Genomic DNA, 10,284 nt, shown 5'->3' with positions numbered 1-10,284 from the left:
AAGAAATCAGCCATTAATTAACAATAAACAATTTCTCCACACTATCTAATTGGCACCACATTTGCCAAGGATAGAGTTAAAGAGACTGCTTAATTAATTAAACATGAAATAGCACCTTCAGAGTGTTTGAGAATACAGATGTAAAAGTGACATTTTTCTTTCTCTGCATACCAACACCTCAACCCCAACCTCTAAGAAAAAAAATAAATAAAAAATCCAGCACCAGATTTGATAAGATTTGTTCTCTTTATCACTTTAATTAGCACCTCCCTCCTGTCCCCTTTGCAAATGAGGGTTAGGTGAGGGGGTTCGGGATTTGATGACTTAAAATGCACACAGCTAACGAGTTATTCATACCCTGCACAGCTGTTAAGGCAATTTAACGGCTTCTTCTCCATTCTCTTGATGCTTACTTGTCAAGGAGGGAAAGGTGGCGAGAGGCCTCAACAACTGCTCCATTATCCTGCCAGAGATACTCTGGGATTCAAAAATGGTCACAAATTTTTATCATTCACCTGAAGCGGGGACGATTTACGGCTATTCAAAACTCAGGCTCCCACCTTTCCTGGAACTTCTCTCCGTTTTCATGCAACTTTTTTCTAATTCTGAAGATGGAGGGGTTTTGTTGGGAAATCTTGCTGCTTTAAAGCCGTTTCTGTTCACAACTGGAGTATGAGCACATTTCCATGCATGAAGTATGCTTGCACTCCACCGTCGCCCATCTGTCACTGTGCACTCTTGATCAGGGGAAAGAAACGCACCTCCATTTCCATGCAGATAGGAACTGTTAGCATCAAAGTGATTGGAGGTTCACTATGCATGGCTGCAAATGCTGACAGAGATGCAAATACTTTATGGAAATTCATTAAGTTAAAACAAATTCTAATTGTCCAGGTTTTTTTGTTTTGAATTTTAGATATGCACCTCCAAATATATGTAATTACAGTGATAAACTTTTACTTCCAAAACTCTACTCTTGATCCGTTTGTTGTTAAACTGCTTCATTTTAATAATTGTCAAAAATTTATTGCAAGCCTTGAATTGAAAGTAATTATAGAGTTTCAGCTGGTTTATGAACTGAGCGCACAAAAACAAAGTGTGAAAAGTTACTAAAATAATGTTGATTTAGAGAACTGGACTTACGTTTACTTGTCCTGAAAATATAAAGTGATGTTGGTGTAACTATCTGGCTAAACACAAACTTTGGATGGCATTAGCTTTGTTTTTATTTCAACAAGGCTTGCTTTAAATCCACTGCAACAAGTTTTCACAACTTTTTATTAATATAATTTGAAATATCTGTTACAATACTGACAAAGGAATGTAGCTCATGATTTTGTTTTACTTCGACGCTGGAGTATTGCGATTCTTTACTATTGTGATATTTAAAGGGGGAGAAGGATTACAAAGCTTTTCGCTGATTCATAATGCATAAATTTGCTAGTGTTGCTGGCTTCTCTAGGATTGCTAGGTAACGGGCTGCTTCACTGGGGTTGCTAGGTAACGGGCTGGCTTCTCTGGGGTTGCTAGGTGACTGATGCCTGCTGATTTGTGACGTTACATTCCGGAGGTTTTTGAAAGGAATAATTTTCCAGCCACCAAAAAAAATACCAACATAAATTTATTGCCAAAAAATTAATTTTTAAAAATTATTTTAATCGCTTGTGCTGTTTTTAGAAGCAGAAGAAACCCAAATGCAAGTACAAAACCAAGCAAAGCAGGCGGTTCACCAATCCCCTGATTAAAGATGCTTTTCCATGTCGCCTCTCGATGTGTTACTGCTCTGATTAAAACGTCTGTCTCATCAGGCTAGCGGTTTTTAAAAAGCTGTTGTGGCATTTCTTTTAATAAAAACCTCGACCAGACCGCAGTGTGGTTTTCCAGTATGAAACTGGACCATTGATGTTTGTTTTCTACATGGTGCTGCTGGGGTTTATGTTTAGGAAGCACAGCATAGCTTTTCATTGTGTTGTCCATGTCGTTCAGGCCTATTAGCTAGTTAAGCTAAGCAGCAGTAATGCTCTGACACCTTTTATTGAACGACTCCAGTAAGGAATTAAGGTCTTATTTTGAAAAGTTCTTTTAAGTTGGTTAAACAGATAAGCGCTGTTATTAAGTCAAGCTGTTTCCAACACGACTCATTGCTGAAATGAAGCTTTATTTCTTTATTCTAGATCAATCACCCTTACAGCATTTATAAGTATTTCAAAAACATGACAGTAAACGTCACATTAGTCGTTATTGCCGACATTGGCTTTATTTTGATGTGAAGGAACAATTGCTAAACTATTTTTTTTTCTAAATTCAGTTGTTTATCTATTGACATGTTGTTAGCCCTTTAGTTTTTTGGGAGGGGGAAAAAAACCAAGAATACATTAAACATAATTCAGACTCATAAGTGGTGGCGAGCCACTTGGACCTGCAAACAGCCTAAAAATCTGTGACGCAACTTTTGCTGTCGAGTCTGTTTTGGTCAATGCATGAGTGGAACCGCTGTGACAAGAGCCTCCAGACGAGTGGTGTTGTTCATTGATGAGTTATTGTTTTTAAAATAAAAGAGGTATGGCAGGTTTGGGGAATAAAAAATTAGTTCAATTAGTACTTCACCCTGCAAGAGGCTACTTGAGCTGAAATCAGACAAAATGAACGAGAGGCTACAGACTTAGTACATAAACATGAATCGATTGTTTGTGAAATTTGAGGAAAATCTACTAACTAGCCTTCAAAAAAATTAATCACATTCATCCAAATTCTCACCTAAAATAATGATGGGGAAACCCATTTTTGCATCTTTAAACCTTCATCTGACTGAACGGACTGCAGTCTTTGACACAAACTTTGAGGAAGCTGAAGTGCTAAGTAGATCCATCTGTCCGTTTCCACACATTTCTGCTTGAGATGCTCAGATTGTAAACAGAGGTGGAAGGTCTGAGCTCTGTGGAGCCACAGCTCTGCTTGTTGTGTCTGCCTCTAAACTTCAAACAAAAGCTGCTGTGTCTGAAGCCGCAGAGCTGAAGAAAAAGGCTGCCAGAGGTGTCGGCCTCAGACATAAATAAAAATCTTGGAATGCTGATGCCAACGGTTGAAACAAAAAGATGAAGCATGTTTACAAATGTGCTGTCATGGTCATTATTTCATTAACATGGGGAAAAAGCAATGTTTTGTTAAAAGTGAAATAATCTGCCAGTGGATCTACTACTTTTTATTTATGCAAAACAAACTCCTATGTGTTTCTGGAAAGTAACTTGTAAGCAGAGGTGGGCAAAGTACCAAAAAAAAATGTACGCAAGTAAGAGTAGCACTACTTAAACATATTTTTACTCAAGTAAAAGTAAAACGTAGTTGTCTAAAAGTGACTCACGTAGGAGTAAAAAGGTATTTGGTAGAAAGACTATTGAATAACCGATCAAATTATCCATCATTTAATATTTTAAAAAGTATTCATTAGATAGACCAAAATATAAAGTTAAATGGAAATGTTGGTATTTTAAAGACCAAACAAAAAAAAAACTGATGAAACTTTAACAAAAATTGCAGGCGTGTGTCTGTGTCTGGTGAATTTTTGGTTAAAACATGTTTGTTTTTCATTCAGTGGGTAGAAAATCCAGAAATTTTACTCAAGAAAGAGTAGAAATACTTCATAATAAAATTACTCAAATAGAAGTAAAAAGTAAATATAATTTAGTGTTGTCTTATTTTACAAACATATACTAGATACTAGAGAGGTTTGGTGTTTCTGCAGAGCACTTCCCAGATGCACTGTAGAGAAAACGCATACCAAAGTGACAAAGGAACATTTTTGTCTAGCTGTTGTAATAGATTTAATACAGCTAGATAACAGTTAGGTTTTTTAATAAAAACAGACCAGGTAAGGAATGTGGTTGGGCTTAATTTCCCATAAATCAGAACACGGATCCAAACAGGTGTCACGCCGCTGAACTAATGTGATCAGCAGGACAGTTTCAACCTGCCGCATTGGTTCGTGTTTAATCTAGCCTCCAAAGACCTGGAAGGCAAACAGTGAGAGAGGAGAGCAGAAAGCAACTCTGTGATTAAAGTTATTAATTCCCAAAGCTCTAACCTTCCACTTCGCTGCATTCAGGAAACCAAGTGCTGTTGACTCCTAATGTTCAGCAGCTCAATGTGACGGAAAGAGTCACAGTTATAGGCGAGATTCGAGTTTATGCTGTGGCGTTGCCTCTGAGATTGCCATTAAAATAACTTTATTAGGCTTTCTGCTGCATTTCCTGTCTGATTTACTGCACAGTCCCAGGGGCTCGCCGGTAGGCGCAGAGGACTCGCCGACACGAGGAGCCAGACCTGCCAATGTTCTGCCGCGGCAACCTGAGCATAACGTCCCTATTAATCTGTAGATAAACGTGGCAGAAAGACAGCAGAGATGCTGCCCAGTAAAATGGGCTGCAGACCTGTTAATGCAGCATGTGTTCATGTTGGTGTGTCCATGTTGACAGAGATAACAACCAGATGATTCCAGGAAAACAACTTGTTTAGGGACACTAATCCGACGTGTTTGACTTGCTGTCAAATGTTCTGCAAGGTTACCAAAATGCAAGGATTACACAGAAGAAACCGTCCAGTTTCATTGCTTTGTCATCTGGAGTACTGCAAAAGGAATAAATAATCCTTTATTTCTTCTTACTTTCCTTTTCAATTCCATTGAAATGCAGACATCTTACACACCACTCATGCAGGGGAAAAATGTTGTACGTTTTCATACATTCATGTGTCCAAAAAGCCAATTCATTTTGAAAGAGAATAATAAGAGCCACAGCAGTTACAAAAGGCCTTTGCCTTTACCGCGTCACGTTTTCACGTGATTTTAATTGTGTTTTTTATTTAATGGAAACGTCGCAATTCCAAAATTGTGTTTTTTCCACATTAGTGGGATACTGACAAAGTTTTGTGCACATTTATAATAGAAAAACAGCTAGTGTGAAAGACCAGTCACAAGTGGAAAAAATGTAAAAGGGCTGATCGACAGGTTTTCCTTTATCTACAAGTTTGTTGAATTTTATGATGGGACCAAAAATGACCAAGCACCGTACCGATGTCATGCAAAAGTGGTGGAGAGTTAATAATTTGGGCTTGTTTGGGAAGCCATACATGCCCAAATTCAGAGTCAAAAACAGCTGTCAGTGGAAACTGACAATGATCCCAAACTACAAAACAAAAACACTGACAAAGGATCAAAATGTTTCAATGGCCCGATCAAAATCCACACTGGACAAAATTACCAGAATTCCTCCACAATATTTTTGAGTGACTGATGAAGTCAGACAAAAAAAAAAAAAAAAAAAAGACTACTACAAGTTATTGTTGCTAACAGTTCACCAAGCTGTTAAATCACAAGTTGTATTTAAGTTTTCACACTCAGCTTTTACATTTTAACTGCATCTTTATTTTTAAAAATAATGATCTTTTGTGCATTTTCTGCTGTTTAGTTTAGAAGTTCTAAGTTTAGAAGCTGTAAAAAGCTGGTGTTTTTCTGTGAAACCCCAAAATTTCACAGACCACAGTCTGGGCGTGCTGTGGTGGCGTAGGGGATAGCGTGACCCACGTTTGGAGGCCTTGAGTCCGCAACGTGGCCGTCGCGGGTTAAATTCCTGGACCCGACCGACATTTGCCGCATGTCTTCCCCCCCTTCCTGTCAGCCTACTGTCATAGAAGGGACACTAGAGCCCACAAAAGAAAATAAAATAAATAAAAGTCTGTATGGTTTCTTTTCAAATGCAATGAATATGATCTGTTATCTGCAAACAAAATTTATTTTTTCTACAGTCACGAGTGCACGTGAAAATAAAGATTTTTTTGTTTACAGAAAAAGGTTTGCTGTAGTAATGCAACTCAACTTTAGAGTCAGGCCATTTTATAAAGCTTGAACTGCAAGAACTGAGGGTCAAACCTCTGCAAGCCAAGCAGGCTTAAATGAAACCTTCACAGGTGCTGTCAATTATGCCAATTAGGATGAGGTGCCATGCAGAGCGCTTTCACATATCTATCCAGGGCAAGTTGAGATTCTGTAGAGATTGACTAATGCGTTTACTTTCTTCCTGCTACATAGGGAAATGCCCACTCAGCAGGTCTTGATGCTCAATTCCGATTTTTTTGGTAAAATTTATGATTATTTTGCTAATTTTTTTTTTATTTTTTGGTCTGTTGTTTTTACTCCTAAATAAATGTGACTTCTTAGACTTCTGTGTGAATGGTTCACGTTCCCAAAGCCAACCACATGCGGCGAAGCAGAACGTTGACGTCACACAGTGGCTCATTGTTTACGGAAGTAATAATGGATTGAGCCGTTTATGGGTCGATTTTAAAGTTTATTCTGCAACGGAGCCGACAGCATGTCACAAGATCATAGCAAGACGAAGGAGGCTTAAAAAAAAAAGAGGACGAAATAAATAAATAAATAAATAAAGTTTAGCTAATAGCAATGGCCCTTTGTGAAGCATTGACTGCAATTTCTATTGCTGTTTGGATTCGTAGTCAGAGCCAGACCTCACACAGACTTCTATCATAAGTTCATGAACATAATTAACAACCATTGTTTACCTTGCCTGGCTTCTTCTGGTGCAGAATTATGATGCATATCTCACATCAATGACATAAAAGTCCGATCAAATGAGACATAACCGTTTAAAAACAATAATATATCCATCCTATTAAAGAAATGTGACCCCGATCGGAGTTCTTTATGAGCGGTTAACGTCCCCAAAGCCACCCGCATGCAAAAGAAGAAGAACGTCGACGTCACTCGGCAGCGTCAGTTTACGGAAGTAATAACGGATAGAGCCGTTTATGGATCGGTTTAAATATTTCCAGCAACGGTAGTAGTATCGTCACAAGATCATAGCAAGAAATCTTTAAAAAAAAGACTTCTTTCATAAGTTTAACCATAAATTTTCCACCATTGTTTGTCTAGCTTCTTCTGGCGCAGAATTATGACGCATGTCCAAGATCTGTGACATAAAAATCGAATAAATTAGACCAGTTAGACTGAAGAAAGTTTGAAAACAATCCGAATTAGTACCACATAATGGAAATGATCGTCATTGGGGAGTTCGGATTGCCATGGAAAAGCCGACTTGGGTCACATTTGCCTGCTGTGTGAACATAGCCTTACCTCGCGTTTCCCTGAATTCCTTTATAATTTTTTTCTCTTTACCTTAGGCTCTTGATGAGCATTGTAGCAAGCCATTCCTCTGCTTTGCTTAACATTGTGACACTTCCAGAAGTCTTTGTTATGATGAAGCCAAAACTCCTGTTTCCCTTCAGTTCGTCTGTGAAGTGTTAATGCTTGCATTTGATTGACGTCTCCATGAGGACTCTGGGGGATTGTGTTCAGTGGAGCGTGCGCGCTTTGCAGCATTTAAGTACATCCACGCTGCAGATGTGCATCCTTGCAATGCAAAATTCTAATTATTGAACAAACTCACAATTTCTGGATGTTTTATTTTAATCAGTTTTGTCCACTTAATTTAAAGTTTTCTTTTAATTATTGGAAGTGTGCACTTTTGTAATAGTTAATGTTGAAATCCACACATGGTTCTACCTTCAGCATTACAACTATTTAAAATTAGATTTACGAGTTGCTTTGATTCAGTACTGGTGTTTGGACTCAATGTTTACGGATGTATTTACGGTCCACATTTATAGATGATGTTTAAAAAGGCTTGAATAAATAATTTTTTTTATTGCAGCTGCATAATTCTGCACTGAACATTTCTAAAAATGCCACTTTAACAAACAATTGTTTGTAATAAGATTTCTTAAGAAGTACTTGGGCAACATAGAACTATTTTTCTGGAGATTGTTCCTTCTAAAGCAGTGCTGTCTTCTGCCAAGAGCCTATAAACATTTGAACCGCTTATTTGTGGTTCAAAAATTGGTGGATTTTTCTGTGAAAAATCTGTGGAAAATCTGCCAATTTGCAGATTATTTTTCAGAGCATTTCTAAGGTAAAGAAAATTAAGTTAGAAAATATGAGACAAATCTTCCTGACATGCCCCTGCTTTGCATATGCAAAGTAGCCAGTTCAGGAGCGCCATTAAATTTCCTTGGTGCTGATTGGCTGTACCACCAAGAGCAGATATAGTTTCTGTGGTAGATGGTGTCCAGAGTGCATATTTATGTATTTTAAGGTACACTTACCTTAAAATACATTGTTTGATTTATTAGAATAGGAAGTTATATACATTTTTAGAGGAGTTTTTAAGAAATCATAGATTTGAGCTACATATTTGTGGCCATTTCTGAGTTAATTTTGCCATTTATTGTGGATCTTCATCTTGAAAGAACCAGTAGAAACACATCTTTAGTTTACTTTAAGTCAAATTTTTGTTCAAAATGCTTTATTTCACAGATTTCATAATGCTGTGCACTCTGCTTTCCTGTGTATTTGAAAGAGAAATAGGCTCAGAGCATCACCTTCACTTTAGAGCGTTTGTTGCCAGAAGGCTCTTTCTCATCTGACCAAATGACACAAAGTAGAAAAATTTAGCAAACGCTTAATGTGTTTTTGACAACATGTAGGTTTCATTTCTTTTAAACTTCCTTAATGGCCAAACTTGGGTGTTTGACACAGTTGCAGCTTTTAACTTTTTACTATTTTTCTGAATGTGCATATTGGTGAAGGTCATGAAGATCAGCACTCTTCTGTTTTAGTTTAACACAATGTTCTCTTGTCTTTCTTATTTTGAAGAACAGTTGAGAAACATTATGCTTTATACATGTAGGAATCAGGAGGTCATTCTAATAAAAAGTTTGAAGACACTTTCATCAACTTAAAAAAGTCAGATAAGAATAAAATTTGTTTTTAAGGAATCTTTCAGGCATTTTTAAAATACTTGATGTTTTTCCCTCTGAATAAATGAACTCAAATTAGGAGTTGTATTTTTACAGAATTTCCAGCATAAGATATGCTACATTATTTAAAGATTAATTTACATTTAGGTTATTTACGGCGCTAATAAATAAAGAGTTTTGTGCATGACAAAGATGGAAAACCATTTTTTACTCATAAATTAACTCATGTTAGAACCTTAAACCTGAAAATTAGCAAGTATATAAAGCTAAACTCTGAAATGATTTTCCTTACACTGCAAACATTATTTCATGTAATGCGTCACCTATAAATATGTCTCCTCTCGCCACCGTTCAAACCGTACCATTATTTAACTAGTTAAAATTAAACTTTGCTTAGAGCTCCACCCAGCTCTCACCACATGTGCGTCAGCTGGAAGCTTAATGTGGAAACTGTTTGCTGAGGATTTCTACAAATATCACAAGACGATGCTTCAGTTTGCTGCTTTCTTACCAACTCAGAAAAGGTGGCCTGTTCCCCAGCATGATGTCTCCTTAGTTTAATAATTTAAAAGCATGTAAGCCTCCCCATGACGTGCCTGAGGTAACAGCATTGATGACTCATCAGTCACCTTTATTGCCATGAATGTGATTTCTATTTTAATGTGCGGTGAAGTCTTTGAAGTGGAGAGCCAGAAAACAGCCTTACCTGTCGGAGAGTCGAACACAAACCAGAGCTTTCTGCTGCTGCTTGGAGAGAGTATTTACTGAAGAATCAAATTTAACATCTACATGAAGAAAGTTACACTGAGGGTGGCAGAACATATTTATTTTTTACTTTATTTTGACCCTAATCTATGGTTTACCAAAAGGAAATATTCTTTCTTTCTGTGTAAATCTTGTCTCTGTACCTTAATATCACATTATAAAAGCTTGTTTGTTTTATTAAATATTAAAAAGAAAAGCAACCTCGCAGTTTAAGCAATTTAGTTTCCATGGTATTTACAATTACTTCCATAGCATATAGTTTTACAATTATTTACTGAGAATGTAATTTTGAACTTAACGAGTTTTTAGTTTTAAATATGCTTTATTTATTTTTATTTTGGCATTGTATTTAATATTTTTGTTCAAATTTTAAGCAATGATTATGTCGTATCAGCCCTTTTTGATGTTATATTTTTAAAATATATTTAGATAATTTCAGCAACTTTTAAATTTATTTTTGTAAGATTTACACCATTTGGACTTTAAATATTTTACATTACGATTTTCTTTTATTTATCATAAAATAACCCTCAGAAAATCCAGATCTTACAGCAAACACAGAGGCCAACGTTTCAGCTAAAGATTTTACTAACAGTGGAGGAAAATATTTCAGGACAGATTTGTCAGTTTTTGGACTTAAGACAGAAATTAAGTTAATTTTTTAAACGTCTCCTTGTTGTTTGCACTTGTAGG

Source organism: Gambusia affinis, linkage group LG05 (genome assembly GCF_019740435.1).
Source record: "Gambusia affinis linkage group LG05, SWU_Gaff_1.0, whole genome shotgun sequence".
Lineage (NCBI taxonomy): Eukaryota > Metazoa > Chordata > Actinopteri > Cyprinodontiformes > Poeciliidae > Gambusia > Gambusia affinis.
Note: the sequence above shows the minus strand (reverse complement) of the source record.